Source organism: Antechinus flavipes, chromosome 2, assembly GCF_016432865.1.
Source record: "Antechinus flavipes isolate AdamAnt ecotype Samford, QLD, Australia chromosome 2, AdamAnt_v2, whole genome shotgun sequence".
NCBI lineage: Eukaryota > Metazoa > Chordata > Mammalia > Dasyuromorphia > Dasyuridae > Antechinus > Antechinus flavipes.
The window spans coordinates 495,989,630-496,010,441 of NC_067399.1; the positions used below are offsets into that span (position 1 = coordinate 495,989,630).

Below are 20,812 nucleotides of genomic sequence, written 5' to 3' on the forward strand. Positions count from 1 at the left end.
ATTCAGGCACTCTATTCTCTGTACCACCTAGCTGTTTTGGGGGCAAATACTTTTTTACTTCTCAGTTTCCTCATTGGTAAAAGGAGAAGACTTGGAATAGATCCTGTCTAATCAGAGTCCCTTTCAGTTTTCTAGATCTACATTACTATAAAAGGAAAAGTCCTCAAAATTTTTAAAGAGTACATTATCTGAATCTTCTCTCTCTATGTCTTATCCTTCCCCATTCCCCTTCCTTCCTTCTCTTCCCTCCCCTACCTCGAAGCAACGTGAAGGCAAGAACTGGCTCATTTTTCCTCATATTCTTAGCCTCCAGCCCAGTACTTTATATGTAGTGGATGCTTAATTAATATTTCTCACAATCTCAGAAATCAAAGAGGCTTTAGAAGCGTCTTCTGGTTCATAGTGATCTTGAATAAGAATTCTTTCCCCAACAGAACTAATAAATAGCTATCTGGTCTTTGAAGACCTCTAATGAGGGGAAATCCATTAGCTCCTGAAGCAGTCTATTCCTTTTGGGGATAGTTCTAATTGTAAGGACATTTTTTTCCCTGCATAGTCTAAATATTCCTCTTTATAACTTCCACCTATTATTCCTATCTATGCCTTCTGGACCACCAAACAGAACTGTCATGGATCCCAAGAGGAAGCTCTTCAAATGCCTGAAGAAATAGCTATCATGTTCCCCAAATCTTCTCTTCTCCAGGATAAATACCTTCTCTGTAACTGAACCTCATGGTAAATTCTCAATGTCCTTTAGCATCTTTGTTGTTGTCCTTTTTGGACACTGCAATTAATCAATTATTTTCCTAAAATAAGGGGCCCAGGACTGAACAATGTTTCAGATGTGGTCTGATCATGGCATCATGAAGCAAAAATATCTTTTTTCTAGCCTTAAAAATAACATCTTTTAAAAATGTAATTAAGATCATATTTGGGGGTAGGAGTGGGGAAGGCTGCCATATCATATTGAGCTTTTAACCCACTAATGCCCTTCAGATCATTTTCAGAAAAACTGCTACCCAGCCAAGCTTTCCCTTATTTTTACACCTGTGAAATCAAGTTTTTAAACTTATTTATCTCTATTAAATTACATTATTTATCCTTATTAAAATTCTAGCTTGATTTTTTTGGATTCTGATGGTCATCCAAAGGGTTAGATATTCTTCTGTACTTTATGTCACCTATAAGTCTGATAAGCATGCCATATGGACCTGGATCCAAAACAATGATTAAAAAGATATTAAAATATGCAGTCCTTGGAATGGAATGTAAACTTCCAAGGACTCCCTCTAGAGGCTTCACTGAATACTGAATTGAATTGAGGATATAGACCTGGAATTAGAGAATGTCAGACCGAACTGGGTAAATTCTTAGGTGTCCTTTAGACCAACTCATCCATTTCACAGATGGGAAATCTGAGGCCAAGAGATTTGTCTAAAGTCATAGAGAAAATTAAGAGCACTGCTGGGGCTAGAAACCAAGTCTTCTGACCCTTAGTATAATATTCTTTCTACTACAGCCATTAAGCTGGGGGAAGATGCTGAATAAAAGTATCTAGAAATCCTAGAAGAGTTCTCCTGAAATTGAAATAAGTCACTGGGTCTTAAGAGAGGGAATGGGAGTTGAGGAAGAAGGGTTTCAGACTGAATGGCCAGCAGAGGCATTACTGATGAATTGAGGGGGACCTAGAATTAGCCAGTCTCCTCCTAGCCAGCCTGATCGTCGGTCTTCCTAATCTGGAAAACTGTAATACCAATAGGGTCACGAGAGCTGCAGGACTCCAAAGAGACAAAGATGACCTGTTTGCTTCCATTTGTTTTGATGGGGATGAAATACCAAGGTTAGGAGAGATTGTCTTGGAATAAGCCATGCAGAAAATGAGATGGGGAAGTCTTATCGCCACTGTTCTGGGTCAGGCAGATCCAGAACCTCGGTCTTGGGGCAGACTAGCATGTTGATATCAAGGAGTAATGTCAGCTTTTCCCTCCCTCTCTCCTCCATATCTTGAACCTCTTCAAACTTCTTGCCACCAAAGAGCAGAACATTTTATGTCTATGGGATGGTGGAAGGGGAGTTTTTCAGGCTATCTTCATGGGATAAACCAAATAGCTCCTTGAGAATGACCAGCAATTTGTTAACTTAAAATGTTTATTGACCGACTGTGATGGTGGACAAATCACTTTTCTCTCAGCCTGTTTGTTCTTTTGTAAAATCAGACAGGGTTCGACTAGAATTCTCCTCTTCTTTCCTCCCTTAGTTAACAAACCAGTTCTAGAAGCCTCAACTTTTCTAAATGCCTATTATTTGTTCAAAATGGAAGGTTAGAGAGAAAAGCCATCAACTCAGGTAATTGTCTTGCTCAGGTAATTGTCTGAGCTTCTTGAAAAAGCTTAGTGGCCTTTCTATCCATTATTTCATTTGATGTATCCAGGAAACCAGTGAGGAGACAAGAGTATTGGAGTCTGAATCAGGTGATTCTGGGCAAAGGAGAATCCCTTTGTCCTCATCTATAAAATGAGGATAATTCTTGTACTATTTTTCTCAAAGGGTCATTTACAACTTTAGTCATTATAGAAATGTGCAGTTTCTTAGTCGTTTTTATTTCATGGAAACTTTAGGCAGTCTAATGAAGCTTAGATCCTCTTCTCAGAACAATGTTTCTAAATGCATAAAATAGGATTAAAAAGGAAAATTATTCTATTGAAAAATAGTCATCACAATTTAAAAAGGATTCTTAGTCTATATAAACCTTTTGTATGAAGGGAGGTTAAAGCCAGCCTAAGAGATTTCCTTACTGAGGTTAATTCCTCATTAATAAGGTAAACAGGATGAAGCTTTTGCTCTTTCCTTGATGAATCTCCTCATAAGATGTGAACTTGCCTAGGGTGGCTACTATTTAAAACCAAATTTGATTTATTCCTATACTGGAGCTCTACCTTTGTAGTTGGCTTCTCAGAGGAGGAATGGAAATAAGAAAAGAGACAGAGAACTAGAGATAAGATGCTCAGGAGGAACTTAGTTGTCAGTAAAATAATTTATCATTCATTTATGATGTCCCAGGAACTGTGTAGTAAGTGCTTAGGGAGTGAAAGAAAGGCAAGAACCTAGTTCTTGCCTCCGGAAGCTGCCTTTCTTGGTGGCAGAGCTGGACTCAGGTTTCCTGGAGGAACTTCCGCACTACTCAACAGCCCTTCCAGGACTAAGGATCCTTTGAGTGGTTAGAGGCGGTGGTGGGGTTTGGAGAGAACCCGGACAAAGGGGGAGGTACAGGCATAACGGAAGAGTTCCTGGATGGGCTGCACTTGGGGATCAAGCTAGATGTGGAGTTGAGCAATAACAATGGATAGGGCCACAAGGTGGACAAGCAAACCGGAACTTTTCCCTTCAGTAGCACCGGGCACTTAGTAGGTGCTTAATCATCACGTTAGAAATCCACTCTTGACACTGAAAATCAAATATTGAGGAAAACTTATTGAAGAAGAATCTTAAGGAATCATCTTAACGTTTCTGGCCAGAAGCAGGTCCCTCTCCTCTTCCCAAAGAGGGAGCCCTGAGTACAGAAGTGAGAGAAACTTTATTCGTGCTAGTGTGGCACAGCCTCTCCTTCAGAGAAGGGATTGGTCCGTTTCATCTGGGGTACAATCTTTCTGATCCGCCCACTATATGTTTCCCCTTAATATGTTTAAACAAGTTTCCCTTCCCTCATCTCATGTTCAAAAATGGCAGAAAAATGCTCCCTATGGGGTGTTTTGTTTAATATTCAATTAGCCTATTAAGCACACCAATAGTCTGGTCAGGTCATTGAATCCAACTAGTTTGGGCTGGATGGGTTATTATCTTAAGTTTATGGTTTTCTCAAAACCACGAGATACTTTATGATTGGCTGGATCCACCTGTGCCTTCCTAGCTCCCCGATTCCTTGTTTGTTCAAGGCTTCTATGGATCACTTAATTGCCAAACCTTCCTTAACCTCTCACATTCTGAAAACCTCTTGTTCAGTGGTACCCACTATCCTACAGTACCTCAAAACTTTTAATACTCTGTGGAAACCCAACTTTTCAGTATTTCTTGCAAGCATAATAGCTAATATTTATATAGTTACATGCCAAGCACTGTGCTGTCTTACAATCATGATCTCATTTGATCCTCACAACAATTCTGGGAGGTAGGTGTTATTATTAACTCCATTTTATATTTGAGGAAATTGAGGCCAAAATAGGTAAAGTGACTTGCCTAAGTTAATGTCTGAAGTCAGATTTGAATTCAGGATAATTAATAAATGTTTGTTGACTGCCTATACAGATCCAGATAAAGTGGGGTCAACCTTAAATCCTTTTCTCTCTGGGAAGTCTCAATCTTAGGGTAATCTTATATATTTAGATAATTATGGTGTTTTTTTTTTTTTTTTAAGGAATTGTGGAGTTTATCATCAAAGGGGTGGGTTGCTTGATGTTTAGCAAATTTGAATGCTAGGGGTGGTCAGGGATCTCAACCACAGAATACCCTTGTAAATATGGAGGATTCTATACGATGGAAGGTGAGGAGGGATAGGGCTTTAATTCACTGGAGAGGGAGGCAGAGTTGTATATAATTCCACTGTTCATAATTCAAGTTTTTTTGTTTTCTTGTTGGCTTAAATAAAACTCCTTAGTCTGAGTGTTTACTAGGGAATGGAGGGTCCCCTTTTCCTTTTATTGGGGAATCAAACGAGTTATCAGGGGCAGACACAAGTCAAAGGAAGGTTTGTGTGAGAAGCCCTGGAGACTGATTTGGGAACATTTATAAGTGAGTTGTTATTATGTTCAATTTACAGATGATGTTTAGAGAAATGAAGAGATTTGCAACAAAACTCACAGATTAGTGGCAGGGCCAGAACTCTTATCCAAGTTCTGATTCTAACCCAGAGTTTTTTCTACCAATAGCCAGCACTGCTCCTTAAAAAATGGAGACTTTATAAAGAAGAGTTATGGAAACCCACAACTTGATTGTTTTTTTTTTTTTTTTTTTAATCTCTAGGGGAAGATACTCATCACTCATCTAATTCTTTTAGAGAAGGAAAGCTAGGCTGACAGGTCTCTGCAAACCTCAGCCTGGGGAGAAATTGGACTTAATGATGTATAAAGTACTGAGCCCGCTGCCAGCTTCCTCCAAGGGCTTCTGTTCCTCAGAAAGCCCTTAGGTCAATGGTACAAGGGAATAGTTTGCTAGCTGAGGAAAGTGAGTGATCCACAGACTCAGTGCCCTTTATCCCCCTAGTTGGCAAACTCCCACCAGGAAAGGTTTTATTATCAGTTTATAAGGCAGCTCCAACTGGGGATGGGTAGGGAGCAAGCCAAGGAAGTGATAAATTCTATTCCAACATGGAGGTGCTGGGTGGTCTGCAGGGTTAGAGCTCGCTGGAACGCTCACTCCTTCTCCAGACTTTGTCACCTCTCCTACCTTCCAGCTAATTAGGTAAAGAAGCCTAATATTTCTTTTGCTTTGAGGAAGAAACTATGGCTTTGAGAAATTAGGAAGAATACGAGTCATGGTTTCACCACTATGTGACCATGGGCAAATCATTCCCCAATTTGGGATCTCAGTTTCCTCATCTGAAAAATTAAGAGGATCCCTTTTCTCTCTGACACTGTATAATCTATGAAATCTTCTACTTCTGATATTGTCTGGCTTAAGGTGTTTCCCTTCCTTTTTTTTTTTTTTGCTGAGGCAATTGGGGTTCAGTGACTTGCCCAGGGTCCCACAGCCAGGAAGTGTTAAATGACTGAGGTCATATTTGAACCTCTTTCTGCTTCAGGGCTGGTGCTCTATCTACTCCTCCAGCTAGCTGCCCCTGGCTTACGGCTTTTTACGACTTTACGAGCTCCATTTCCCTAGGAGCCCAAGCTCCATTTCCCAGTCCAGAGCTGGGAGCAGCCTGCAGCGCTGGGCTTTCCTTGATTGGCGCTGGTAATGGGGCACAGGGAGGGCTCCGTCTCTGCAGCTCGTCGCTGAGGCAGTTCCTTCCCAGACCTCTCTTGCAGCAGCACCTAAAGTTAGGTAACACCAGAATGGAGATGAGTATATTCTGTTCTCTCTGAGGGGATTATGACCAGCTGCTACTGAGGGATGTTCTTGTTCCCAATATGGCCAGATGGCCCCTAGGCAGGCTCTGAGATCTAGCTGGAGAGGAGCTGGCAACAGATGGTATTCCAGATGTTGCCTCCGGCTATTCAGCTTCCCTTTATCCCTTCCCATAGAATCCCACTGAAAAAAGGACTAAGCTGGGAGTCAGGCGAACCAGCTCTGTTAGGTAAAATCCTTTCCCATTTCTGGGCCTCAATTTCCCCACCAATCAAATAAAGGGAGGGAAACTAGATATTCTCTAAGTTCTCTTTCAGCCCAACTTTATGTGATTCTGTGATGTCTCAGGAGACCCTTTACTCGGGTTAGAGCTCAGCCCAAGCACTTGCTATTGGCTAAGGCAGGGTTGGCAAATTAAAGCCCTCTGGCCAAATGAGGGCCAAATCCACCCCACTGACATGAATGGTTTTTTACTTTTAAAGTAAAGTTTTATTGTATTTAAAACAGTAAAAGCCATTCTTAGCTCAAATGTACAAAAGCAGGCTGGAGGTTGGATTTGGCCCAAGGAATGATAGATTGCCCAGAAAAACCTCAGAGAGGTTAAAACTCTTTAAGACCACATTGAAGTCTGTAATTATTGATGGGTGATTGGACCATACTGGAACCAGATTCAACAAATATTTATTATGGCTACTATGTACTAGGCATCATGTTAGACTCTAGGGATATAAAAAGAGGCAAAAAACAGTTCTTGCTCTTAAGAAACTTATAGGAATCATAACTGATATTTCTATAACCCCTTTAAAGTTCACAAAGTCCTTTACTCATTTGATCATGCACCAACTCAACGAGCTGATATTATTATCCCTAATAATATATTATTTTATTTAACATGTATGGGACCACCTGCCATCTAGGCGAGAGGGTCAATATTGAAAAATTACCCATGCATATGTTTTATATATAAAAAGCTATAATAAAAAATAAAATTAAAAAATAATATGATGATATTATCTTTTTTAACAAATGAGGATTCAAAGCTCATACATTAAGTGATAGAACCCAGAGGAGTGATCACATAACTGGTGAGCAAAAGAAGGTGGTCTTAACTCTGGGATCCAGCCCTCTATCTGGACCAATAACTATATTCTACCCATCATCCTACCTTCCATAGCTCCAGCTCTCCACTTCCCCACACATGTCCCCCAAAACTGACCATTATCATCACCATCAGCCTTCCCAATGTGCAGTAGGATGCATGCCCCCATTAATATACCTGGGTTATGAGGTTAACCAAAGGAAAATCAGATTCTCCTAAGGTGTTCAGGTTCTACAAAGGGGCAGCATGATGTGGTGGAAGGAGCCCTGAATTGGGAGTTAAGATACCTGACGTCATTCCACCATGATTTTACTGGGAACACAGCCACTGGACCTGAGATTCCATCTCTAGAAAATGTACAGGTTGGATGAGATGGTCTCTAGGGCACCCAACAGTAAATAAAATTGCATGGCACTGCTACCATTTCACCTCGGCCTTTGGACGGGCCAGTGGAGATGGCCACCCCCCTGGGGCCCCTCCCTTGTCCAGGGCCCACATGGCAGGCAGGGCCTGGGAGTTGCCTTATGAGATTGACTGACTTTGGCCGGGCCTCCCCCTGCTCACATTGGAGTTGACAGGCTTCATTCAAAGCAAGTGAGGCTGAATGAATCCATTTCACATCATTGTCGGGAGTGATTAGGGAGCACAATGCTGATGGGACCTGTTTAGGGAAGGATGATGTTTTCTCTGTCTGGGGTGCTTGACCCCAAGTCCTGTTGGAGCAGAGAAAGTCCTGTCCTTGCTGCTCAGGACAAAGCCTGTCCCTCCCTTGCTTCAGCTAGTGCCAAATTATATAACAGGTTGACGCAGGAGGCTGTTAACATTCTCCTCTGAGCTCTGAAAACTTCTGGCTCTCCTAAAGCAAGGGGATGACCTGGGAAAGGACCATGGCCTGGCTTTTTCCACCACAACCACGGATGTGGCTTATTCCTCCCTCCTTTCTCATCCTATTCTGAAAAGGAACAAGGAATTGTTTATTTCCATTCATCCCACTTCAGCTCCATTTGTTCTGACTAAACATCTATTGGGTGCTCTATGTTGTATCTGGCCCTAGGAAGGGAATCAGCATTTACATAGCACCTACTGGGTGTCAGGCAGTTGTCCTAAGCCATTGTTCATCCTTCTGTTTTCCAAGAGGACCTTGACCATCAGGGAGATGATGTCATGAGGTGCAGACAAACTGGATGTAAGAGAGGGAGGGCTGGGCAAGCTCAGCTCCAGAGCCATCTGGGTCCAGGGGCCAGATACAAATCAGGACAACTTTAGATGTCCCTGGATGCAGGGGGAGCCCTGGACTTCTACTGCTAAAAGCTTAATAATAGCTAGCATTTAAATAGCATTTACCATGTGCCAGGCACTGTGTTAAGTATTTTGCAAATATCATTTCATTTGATTCTCATAACAATCCTGGGAGTGGATACTAATATCCCCATTATATGGATGAGGAAACAGACAAAACAAGACTAAGCAACTTGACAAAAATCACATTGCTAGTTAATTTTAGTTAGCTAGTTAGGGGCCATATTTGAATTCAGGTATTCCTGACTCCTGTGCCACCTCTTTGCTTCTCTGAGGGCTTGGGTTCAAATCTACTCCTGGCTATCTTTGTGATTTTGAGTGATGACTTGACTTCTCCAGGTCTCAGCTTCCTCAAATGGAAGGTAACAATTTTGTACCAAGTGACCTGTAAGAAGTTTTCTGGCTCCAAATCCCACCATCGTAAGGAGATAGTCTGGATACTATCACCCCCATTTACAGATGAAGAAACTGAGAGGCAGAATTTAAATGCCTTGACCAGAATCAAGCAACTAGTTAGTGCCTAAGGCCAGATTTGAATTTAGATCTTTTTAACTACAGGCCCAGGTTCTATCTACTGTGAAATAGAGTAGTAGAACCGAAGGAATAAAGAAAAGAGAACACAGAATATTAGAGGTGGAAGATAACTCAGAGACTAGCTGGTCCAATAAGCTTATTTTATCTTATTATTTTATTTTTTAAAATAAGTTTTATTGAAGCCTTTTGTTTCTGTGTCACAATCATTTCCAGACATTACATCCCTCCTCTCTCTCTACCCTATACACAGTAAACCATTACCTTCTAACAAAGAAAAATAGTTAAAACCAATTGGTGCAGTGAGCATGTCAGACATTTTCTGTGACCTCTTCTTGTTACCAAAAAAGAAGGAGAATTGTTTCATTTTCTATTTCCTGAGCCACAACGGATGATCTCATTTTACAGAGGAAAAATCTCAGGCTCAGACCTGAGTTGAAGGCCAGGTCTAGTAGTAAGTTTAGAGGCTTTTTGACTTGGTTATCCCCATGTGGCCTTGCAGGTCATGTGGCCTTGCAGGTGAGGACACTGGGCTACAACTCTAAATTTAGGGACCTCTCTACTACATTTTGTTGCCTCAAATCACAACCCTTTAACTTCAAGAAACTCATTTTGTTTCTGTTTTCTCTGCCAAGGAAAATGACCTTCACACTAGAACTATCAGAACAAATATGTCTGACATGGAGTTATTAGCCAAGATCAAGTGAGATAATAGTAAGAGACCACCCAGATACCCTGGATGAATTAAAATTCCTTGACTTAGAGGGAACTCGTTGGGTCCAGAAAGAACAGGCAGATCTATCTGATTGCTGAGTCACTCTCAGTGCTGTGTAAAAATGAGAGAGAACTATAAGATAGTGGAAGAGCAGATGTTTCAGTTTTCAGGAAAAGGAAAGAAAAAAGACTTGGCTCATGATAGGCCAGTGAAGTTGACTTCAATTCCTGGCAAAATTTTTGAAAGGATCATTATTACAAAGTTAATAGGCAAAAACTTGGAAAGGAAAGTGATAATAACAAAGAGCAAAGCTTCAGCAAGATTAAATCATATCTAATTAGCCTATATTTGCTTTTCTGATAGGGTTAACAACTAGTAGATCAGGGGAACGTTATAGTTTACCTAGATTTTAGCAAAGCTTTTGATTAAGTATTAAAAAAAATTGAGAAAATAGCATTAATTCTTTTCTGTAATGCATTTCCTTTTGTATCATCACTAATAGTTTGTGTAACCATTTAAATATGTTTGATTTGTCTCTGATTAAAGTTTGGAAGTTCAGCATCCTGCAAATCACTCATTATCTGTGACTTACGTTTAGAAATTCAGTTTTTCTGCTAATCACTATTCTAGTCTTCTGTCAAGGAAATTTATTATCCTTGAAGGATTCAGGTGGATGCCAGGAATTCTGGTCTGTTAATCTCTGCAATACTGGCTGGCCTTCAAGAAAGTCTGATTTGTTATCATTGTAACACTAGCTAACCATGTATATGGACACTACTAGTAAAGACAAGATGGAAGGAGGGAATGTTTTTAGCCCTACATTTCAAATTTCATATCATATTGTCCTCCCACATCTGTTATGCTTCTGCCTTTGTAAACAATTTTATTGTTTTTCCCATATATGATGCTGCCTTCTATTTTTTGGATGCTACTCCTTTTTTCATAAAAATGTCAGCCCTCATTCAGGGTCTTTTGGCTTTCTGGGAAGTTATAGATTCCTTTTATTGGCAACTGCAAGCTTTATCAATAAATTAAGAATGCTTAGATCTTTATTGCCTCATTTTAGCTTAATTTCATTCCCAATTGACAAGCTTTCAGCTAGAAATCAAGAGGGGACACTGACCCTGAAGGTCAGATTCCTCCTTGATCTCAAATCTGAACTAAGGTAAATTTCCACTTTAGTAATGAAAAATATCCCTGGAAAGTCCCTTTAATGGAATAGGTGAGCCTCTATACTGTTGGGGAAGTAGTTAGCTAAGGTTATCCCCCATTCTTAAATTTGATCTCTAATTAGTTTATGAAGACATAGATTTTTGAAAATTGGTAACAAATATTCCCTCTTATCTGTCTCTTCCCTGACTTCTAACTTGGCTAGAGTTTAGAAAGTGAGAGAGAGAATTTCTTTCGGGAAGAAAAAAGTTTTCACTTTCTTTTTTAGTTAACCAAGCCCCAGGAAAAAGCTAATTTAAATTCCAAACATAATTGATACAAGACATAGAGAAGCATTTGCCGGCTAATTTTAAAAATTTCCTACTGAAAAGTTTTTAGTTAAAAACTATATTTTTTTTAACTGTTTGGGTATGTATACTTATATTGTATTTAATTTATACTTTAACATATTTAACATGTATTGGTCAACCTGCCATCTGGGGAAGGAGGTGGGGAGGAGAGGAAAAATTGGAAGAAAAGGTTTGGCTATTGTCAATGCTGTAAAATTACCTTTGCCTATAATTTGTAAATAAAAAGCTATAATTAAAAAAACAAAAATAAAATAATAAAAAATATATTTTTCTAATTTAACATAATAAAAGCAATCTCAAAGTTTTTAATTTGCCCAATAGTGCAAGGTGCCAAATTCTATTGCATGCCATTTCCGCATATAGATACTTCCCTATCAGTATGAAGGATTCCTTTATTCCCTTGAAGGGACTTCCTCATCAAGGTAAAGTAATTTCTCTATTGTCAATTTTCAAAATGTCGTTTGAATGTTTTTCATAAATGCTGAAATATTTTAGTGAGTTTGAGATAACATTCTATAGAATTTGTTTTTAAGAAAAAAAAAAGAATAAAACTTGAAATTATGTGGAAACAACACTTTGACCTTTTATCATTCTTTTCCTGGAAAGTGACACCTTTATTGTTTTAGTGCTGGTGTAGGAGGGGAAAGATGAATTCACTGATTTGAGAAAGAAAACAAAAGTTGCAGTTTGCAATTTAAATTTATCTGTTCTTAAGAACTGCCGATTATCAACTTTCTCAGACCATGAAAAGAGAAAAACTTATTTAAATCTGGAGCAACTTAAGTAAAATTTAATTTGGAGGAGTGTTTTGGTATTATCACTGTATTTTTTTCTGTGAACAATAGAACAGAACCAATTGCTTAAGTAAACTAGAAGTAAGATCGCCAATAGTCATTGGAAAAGACCATGCCTTTGTAAGTTCTTAAGACCCCAAAGCATTACAATTAACTAGGGTTTTGTGAAATAAAAAACAAACCAACAACAACAACAAAAAAAAAACCTAACACTTTTTTTTGTACCATAAAGAAAAAGAAGATTACAAAGATAACAAATAAGATTATTTCTATAGCTAGTCTAGGATATGACTGGAAAATGAAGACTGGAGAAATTAAGAAAATGGAAGATATGTGCATCCAGATATGAAAGGAGAACAAGAAAAGTTCAATTTTAAAGGACTTTTAATCAAGATCCAGGAAAGGGATATATAAAGGAAGAAAGAAAAATGAAGCAAGTAAGATTTGAAAGTAAAAGAAGTTTGGAGTTTGGAAAGAAAAGTTTGAGAGAGGTTTTTGATTTTTTGAGATAAGAAAGATATGAGAAACATTATGTGGCTATTCTTCACTATATGGAAACCAAAGTAATATATTTGCAGCACAGAATTATTTGAAGATAACATATAAAAAATTCTGTCCTTGAATGACCATTAGAAGAGTATTTTTTAGTTGTTATGTAAGAAATTTAGAATCCTCATGGAATCTAAAAAAGAAGAAAAGGATGTTGAGTGATTTTTTGTTGGAAAGATCTGGTAAAATCTCTTGGGATTGTAATTTGATAATGTCTTGAGTTTTGAATTCAGGCATAAATGTCTGACTTATTAACTCAGCAATTCATTATTCAGGGGAAACATTATGAATTGCTCAAAGGGAATATAATCTGAGAATTGCTATAGTGAATGTCTGTGTCTGGGAAAAGTTGAGAGGATGATAGATGATGGTAAGATCTTCTTGACTCCCCATTGCATTATATCCTTACTGAACAGAACTGATTTCCATCCGGTTATTCCTAAGTCTTGCTATGATACCTTGTAAATAATGTGGATTTTTCTATATGGTTGGCTATTCCAAATAGTAACAATGCCTTTAATCTTAAGTAAAACCAAGGATGCTTAATTTCATCATACTCATAGTGAGTCCTGTGCTCTGAGACTTAAGACTGGAAGGTCAGTCTTGACATTGTTACAACCATGTTCCTGCTTCTTCTTTTATTAGCTAATCTCTCTAACCAGGATAAGTAAAATTGTAATTTAAAAAAATATAATGAATCTTGTTGCTACAATACTCCAGCACTTCCACATTATTATAAGAAAATGAAAATAGAAAAAAGCTTACTTTTTCGATTTGAATTAGTGAGCAATTTCATATCCTAAGCAACTAAGAAAATGAGTTCTTGGATTTACCACCTTCTTGCTAGTAGTTATGGTATGAGAATAACATCTTCTTAAGGGGGGAATTGAGATCAAGATGCAAACTATTTCTAGTAAGACAAAGATACAAAACATTTTTCCCTTCTTTTTTTCCTTTTTTAAACTTAAATACAAAAATAGGAAAAAACACATTGCCATGTGCACAACAGAACACAAGAGAGGATTTGAAATATAAAACAATAAATTTCCATTTTAAGAAAGCCTATATAGCAAATACTATACATTGTGTTCAGAATTGTCCATCTTTTCTTTGCTTCCTTATACATTTTCTTTTGTTCTCTGCTGTGCACTTTTTATCTTATACTTTTTTCCATCTCTTCCTCTTACCCCCTTGAAGGCTACAATTAAACACGAAAATACACATTTATATACATATATACACATACATATATATGTGCATGTATATATATGTATATATATACATACATATAAAGCTATCTATAATCATACACATATACATTTATATGCGTCTATGTGAAATCATACTATACTTGTTTTGTTTTTGATTCTCTGGAAGGTCTTTTCATATTTTTGTAACCCCACCAACTCATTTCCTACACAATAGCAATATTAACCTTATACTGACTAGTTATTTTAAATAGTCTAAAACAATATTGATTAATATGGCTGACATATACTATAGTTTCCTTATTTTTCTCTTTTGACTAAATCTATTTTAGCTTTAACTTTTGTGTCAGAATGATTATTATCCCTGCTTTTTTTTACATAATAAATTCTTTTCCTTGTGAATTGTTCCAACCATTCTGGAAAGCAATTTGGTTCTATGTCCAAAGGGCAACCAAACTCTGCATATTTCTTGATCAAGCGATACCACTACTAGGTTAGTATCCCAAAGATCATAAAAAAGGGAAAAGGACCTACATGTACAGAAGTATTTATAGCAGCCCTTTTTGTGGTAACAAATATTAGAAATTAAGGGGACGCCCATCAATTGCAGAATGGCTGAATAAGCTGTGTATGAATATAATGGAATACTATTGTGCTATAAGAAATGAACAAACAGATTTCAGAAAAACCTAGAAAGACTTGTATGAACTGGTGCAAAGTGAAATGAGCAGAACCAGAAAAACAATGTATAGAGTATCAACAACATTATATGATGATCAACTATGATAGACTCAGCTTTTTTCAGCAACACAATAATCCAAGAAAAATACAAAGGACTCATGAAGGAAAATGCTATCCACAATTAGATAAAGAACTAATAGATTCAGAATGCAGATCAAAACTTTTTTTTCATTTACTTTAATCTTTCTTATGTTTTTCCTCCTTTTGATCTGTTTGTTTCTTTTTTCACCACTGTGACTAATATGGAAATGTTTTCCATGATAACACATGCATAAACCATATCAAACTGCCTACCATCTTTGGAAGAGGGGAGGAGAAAGGGAGGTAAGGAGGAAAACCAGAAACTTGAAATCTTATAAAAATAAATCTAACATTTTTCTTGACATGTAACTGAGGAAAAAATACTGTTTAAAAAATAAAATAAAATAAATTCCATCCCTAATTTTATGCTTCTGTATATTTCTTATTTTCTATCCCTCCTGAGTTCTCTGTTTTATTTCTACCTGCTACCTTATCCTCCTATTACTTAACCACCACCCCCAACATACAAAGTTTCCTCCCTTATCTTCTCCTTGCTCCTATTCCCCTTGTCCTCTTGTTTCTATCTGAATTTGAAAGAATTTCATAGCCTTCCAAATATATATGTTGTTTCCTCTTTATCCCATTCTTATTAAGCTACATATTCTTCTTTATTCCTCATCCTATTCCCTCATGCTCTCATTTCTATTTTTTAAAAAAATAAATTTAGAAGACTTTTATTCTTTTCTAAATATATAATGTTGTTCTCTCTAATTCAGATCTAATTCAGATCAGCCTTTTCCTCTAAAGGCTTTTTTTTTTTTTTTTTTAATTAAACGGAGTGGTAAACTTTGAAAAACAGCAGGATAAAACTATTTTCTCTAAGAACTAAAATATATAAGTGCATGTAATTGGCTTCCAGATTTTAAAAAATTAAATGGAGTAGCAAACCTTGAGAAAGCAGCAGGATAAGATTGTTTTCTCTAAGAATTAGAATAAATAAATGTATATGGTTAGCTTCCAAATGTTTCTAATGGATTTTAAAAATTGGATTAAGGATTTTAAATGTAAAATTGCATTTATAATTGAGATGAAGGTGAAGTTATTTTCCTATTTGAAGTATCTGTTTGATAATGTTAAGAGGCAGAGGACCCATTTTGAGTCAGAGCTTCATAAATTATTTTAAAAATTTTTTCTTCAGCCTGTCAAAAGCAGTTTCTGTGTACGGCATAGGGTTTAGGTAAAGACAGAAATGGCAAGTGGTATTTAACAACTGAAATTCTCCAAAGTTTCAAGTGAATTATGGTTTCTTTAATTTGATCTTATAGCTCTATTATTAATATGATCAGAATCATAGAGCTTGAGCTGGTTTTCACTTTATAAGCTGTTATTGAAAAGCAAGTTTAGGAAGTTGTATTAAATTCTTTTGAATCTCATTACTGGCAGATTTTAGCCAAGTTATTTAGGAAGTGACTTGGAACCAGAGAAGCAAATCTATTTAGGAGGAGCCCCCCTTTGCCCTGAGAACAAGGCTTACTCCAGAATATCTAAGGGTGCAGATGACTATGTGGGGCATCTGGAATACAAGATAAAAATATCCTGATTAAAAGACATTAGAAATGAGTTACTAGGATACAAGAAGATTTGATGTTAGTTAATATTGATGATCATTATTGTATTATCGTGGCTTTTCTTTCATGATGGTTATTGGTTGCCTTGGTGACATGCAAATCTCTCCTCTCAAATTAGTTCATGGTGAGTCCTCCAAGTAGTCTGAATTTTTCACTTGAAATTCAGAAGTTGGCTCAGGCCACAAGTAAGTCGATCTCCTCCTTATAGACTGAAGTATTTTCTGTAGCTCAAATGATTTTGCAAAATTGCATGTTTTTTTAGATTGTTACTGAAACAGGGAAGAGCTTGTGCTCTTAATCAATTTTGTTGTTCTTTCATTTACCAGTCAAGACAAATTGTGACAAGCTTACATAAGATTCATTTGAGTTATAGCAGAAAGAAAACTACCTTTCCCAGTTGACTTCTAGTGAAATCCCTCTTCTTGATTTCACATGGCTGTAGTAAAATAACCTGTTAGCTACCATAAGTAAATGGGCCCTTATTGTCCTCTGTCTTACTATTCTCTTCTGATTTTGCATTTGTTGCAATATTATTATAGCAAGTTTCTATAAGCTTGCGCCAGAAAAGTTTATATTAATGCCTTCTATTGATAATGACTATGTTAAAAATCTTATGGAACTAGCTAATCTCCCATAGGTCAATGGGGGAAATTGAAAATTGAGAAAACCAAATTGATTTTATTTTGTACTTGTTTTCATTTTGTATCATTACTGTATCATTGACAGTTTGTGTAACTATCTAAGTCACATCAGCTTTCCTTTAAATCACTCATTGTCTCTGAATTAAGCTTAGAAGTTCAGTTTTTCTGCTAACCAATCACCATTCTAATCTTCTGTCAAGGAAATCTGTTATCCTTAACAAATGCAGATAGAGGCCAGGAAGTCTGATCTGTTATCTCTGCAACACTGGCCTTTAAGATAGTCTGATTATCACTCTAACACTAACTAGCTATGTAGGTGGTCACCACCAATGAGCTTTACATAGCAACAAGATGGAAGGAGAGGATGTTGCTAGCCCTGAACTCTAAATTTCCACTCAATCATATTGTCTTCTCATGTCTATGATCCTTCTGCTTTTGTTTTCCCCATCTATAAAGTTTTCCAATTTTTAGGTGCTCCTTCTAATTTTTGCCATAAAAACAATCTGTCAGGCTTCATTCAGAGTCTTTGTTTTTTAGGTTATTGAAACTTTTATAATAAACATTTAGGAAAGAATTAATCAAAATACTATATAAACTCTTTTCAAAAAATAGTAGGAAAGGAGGCCTACCAAATTCCTCTTATGATACAAATATGGTGCTGAGACCTAATAAGAACAAAAACAGAAGAAAATAAATGTTCCATTTCTGTAATGAATATTAATACAAAATTTAAATAAATTATTAGCAAAGAGATTGTGGCAATATTTCAGAAAGATAATATATAATGGGATTCATACCAAGAATTCTAGATTTATTCAATATTAGGACACCTATCAGCATAATTTTCCATATCAATAACAATGATTACAAAAGTCTTCCTCATTTAGGGTCTTTTAGCTTTCTGGGGAGCTAAAGACCCTTTTTATTGGCAAGTGCTAGCCTTTCCAATAAATTGGAAGTGCTTGGAAACTTGTTGCCTCACTTTAATTTCAATTGTGATAGTATCTTTTTTAAACTTAAAGCATTCTAAAATAATAATGTGTGTTAAGGGAAAAAGTGAATATCCAGATTAACTGGGATGATAATATTACAATCAGGCAGATTCAGAACTATTTGGATGGCTGGTCTCAAAGAGTAGTTGTAAATAATTCAGTTTCAACATGGCAGTAGACTTTCAAGTGAAGTAGCCTAGGGATTTGTCCTGGGCCCTGTGCTGTTCATTTCATCAATGACTTGAATAAGATTATTGATGTTATACTGATCAAATTTGTAGATGACATAAATCCGAAAGGGATGATTAATGCAGTGGATTAGATGATAAAGTCAGGATCTAAAAAGCTAGACTAGCATTAAGCTCAATTTAATGAGATGAAATGGAATAGGGAGAAATGTAAAGTCTTGCACCTGAGTACAAAAATTTAACTCTACAAATATAAGAGAGAAGGCCTAGTCATCTTCTTCTTCTAATTTTAGTATCTTTCCTTGCTGATTTAACTGCTCCTAATTTTCTTTTTAAATGAATTTTCTTCTTCCTGAGATCATTAGTGATTTTAGTTTTTTCTTCCTTATATTCCCCTGTCATTTGTTTTCTGACTCCTCCTTTGATATAGATTTATCCCTGGGATTGAACTTTAAAACTGTTTCAGCCTCTTCCCCGATTGGGGAATTCGCTTTTCACTGGAACCCCCCTTGCCCTTGTTCCCTTAATTTTTGATTCTCTGGTTGGGTTAAGTCATCTGCTCCTTTTGGCATGCTTGGAGGAGGGTAGACCATAAGTGTTCCTGGCATAATTTCTGGCTCTCTGGGGTCCTCTAACTAAGGACCTGCTCTAGGAAGAACATGGTCCTGATAATGCTTCATCCTCTATCCATGGATAGTCAGAAGTGTTTCACTACTTATTCCAACAAGATGCTGGGGTAAGGAGAAGGACAACATGTCTATAGAGATTGCATAAAGAGGTAAATGCCTGAGAAGATCCCAGACAACAAACTAGGGGGGAAGTCTGTATGCTCTGATGGATCCTAGAGACTGGTGGGAGCTGAGTGAGCTTGTGTGCATTCATAAGGATCGAGTCTTATGGGGCCTCTTAAAGTCTTATTGTGAGTTGTAAGGGCTCCATCTCTTTGCATAACTTCTGTATTGGGATTTTTGTGAGTTCGAGGGGGCAAGAGAAAATGTACAGAAGCCCATCTTGTTTGAAAGCCACTGTTCTGGAAAGTATCTGGAAATTTTAGGAAACTAGAGTTCACTAGGAGTTGGTAAATATTTGTGGCAACCAAAAGAGCTAATGCCAGCTTCCAGAAATAGGACAGGAATGGTCTCAAGGTCATTTGGATCCCTGTGTTCGCTCTGGGCACCCCAATGTAAGGACATTGGTCACCTAGAGAATATCCAGAGAAGTGCAATCAGGATTAGGAAGGACCTGGATAATAATGACAACAGAAACAATAACGATATAATAAAAATAACTAGGCACTGCTCCTGGAGTCTCCTCTCCCTCAGTTCAAACCTGGCCTCAGACGCTTACTGGCTGTGGGACTCTATTTGCGTCAGTTTTCTCATCTGTAAAATGATCATTGTTATTCTTGTTATTTGTCTTTCATTCTCAAAGAGGTCCAAGACAACAGGGAAGAGAGACCATGACACGCAAGTGAATTGGATTTAAGTGAAGGAGGCTGTGCGAAGTCTCTGCCTCCCTGTCTCCTCCAGAGCCATTTGGGTCCAGTGGCCAGACATAGATCAGAACAACTGGATCTGGCCTTGGATGACTCAGGCCTTTTTAAGTTAAGACCTTTAACAGTGTGATTGAGGCTAAGTAAGAAATGAGGCAGAAAATGGCTTTTATACCTCATCTCCCCCCCATCTTACCCCACCCCCCAAAAAAATCAGTCTTGAAGGGGATGACCTTCAGGATTTCTGGACAAAACAGAAATTTCATTTGGCGTTTTCTTGACAAAAAGCCTGGAGTGTTTTGCCATTTCCTTCTCCAGGTCATTTTACAAATGAGGCAGATGTGGTTAAGTGAGTGTCTGAGATCAGATTTGGATTCAGGAAAATGAATGAGTCTTCTTGACTCTAAGTCCTTCCTCTATTCACTATGTCACCTAGAGTCTGGCAGATTGAAAAGTTAGTTGTCTATAAGAAGAATTCATTGAACCGTCTAGGTCTGTAAGAGCTCATAGCTCCTAGACTGATCAGAGAAGGTCTCCTGGGAGACCTTCAGCTAAACTTCAAAGTAAGGGTAATAAAGTGAATTGTAGGTCTGATGGAACAGAGATTCAGGTGATAATGAATACATCAGACTGGTTTGGGAAGACACTGTAAATAGCTAGAGAAGTACATTTAGCAGCTATGCTCAAGGACTTGGAGCAGTGAAATGACCCTAAGATGAGTCAGGACACCTAGTACTGACTTTGCCACTAACTTGCTGTAATTTTGGGGAAATCACTTTTAACCCGTTGGGTCTCAGGTTCTCCATCAACTAAGTAAGAGACTGGAGCTAGATTAGATGTATGAGGGTCAGATCTGTAGTGTGATCTGAACCAGACTAAAATATCATTGGGAAATATTGAACTAAATAAATAAAATACACAAAAAAAGTTAATTTGTAGTTTCTCCAGTCAATATACAGCAGGCAGGAATCCATTTCTATTTGACCACACTGGATTAGGTGATTTTTAATGATTCTTCTAGCACCAGGATTAATTAAATTGGATTTATTAACCAAGAGTGGCTTAAATTTATGACAGTTCAGAAGATGGAGGTCAGGAAAAACTTCATGAAAGAGGCAGGAGAATTCAAGATGTGGAGACCAGATCAAAGTACTTAGGAAAGGGCTGATGCTTGCTAGATGCTCAAGGAATGTATGGATGGTGTGGTGGTGTTACTGTAGTTGCTTTCATCTTTAATCTTAACTTTTCCTTTTCTCCTGGGTGGTGGGAGCTAGGGAGCAAATCTCAAGACGGTGGCCTTGTGATCTCTCAGTGGGCAGTGGTGGTGGTGGAGA

The 20,812-nt window shown here is 37.5% G+C and overlaps 1 long non-coding RNA gene across 1 annotated transcript in view; it reads left to right on the plus strand.

Annotated features, from left to right (window-relative positions):
- Positions 1-20,812, plus strand: part of LOC127550787 (uncharacterized) — a 53,736-nt gene that overhangs the window by 21,022 nt on the left and 11,902 nt on the right. The window lies entirely within an intron of this gene.